The following is a 432-nucleotide window of genomic DNA, read 5'->3' on the forward strand; positions in this document are numbered from 1 at the left end:
CTCTCTGTTGTCTGGAAACATGAGCATGAGATAACCCATAGCTTGGTATCCATGCTTAATTAACCTACTGTCTTCTGCTTATCTGACTCTTCTATCTTTCCTAATTTTTCCTGTTTGTTTTATTTCCTTTAATCTTACTTATTTTACTTTTATTATTTGTGATTTTCACCTCTGAGTTCATCCTCATGCTATCCTCTCTCGCTTCCTCCCTTCACTTTATTCCATCTCCCATCATGGCCTGTCTGCAACAATGCAGCGGTGAGACTGTAAAATGGCTTATCCAATTTTGGTCTGTCACATCAGGTACAAACCGGTGCTGATCTGAGCGTCGTTCATCTCCACGCTGCTTTAGCGTGCAACCACGCACACCTGCTGCATACAAACGTCCCTAATCACCTCTTTAGGCTTTAGACTTTTAACGAACGACTCAGA

The sequence above is a fragment of the Oreochromis aureus genome, linkage group 12 (assembly GCF_013358895.1).
Source record: "Oreochromis aureus strain Israel breed Guangdong linkage group 12, ZZ_aureus, whole genome shotgun sequence".
Taxonomy (NCBI): Eukaryota; Metazoa; Chordata; class Actinopteri; order Cichliformes; family Cichlidae; genus Oreochromis; species Oreochromis aureus.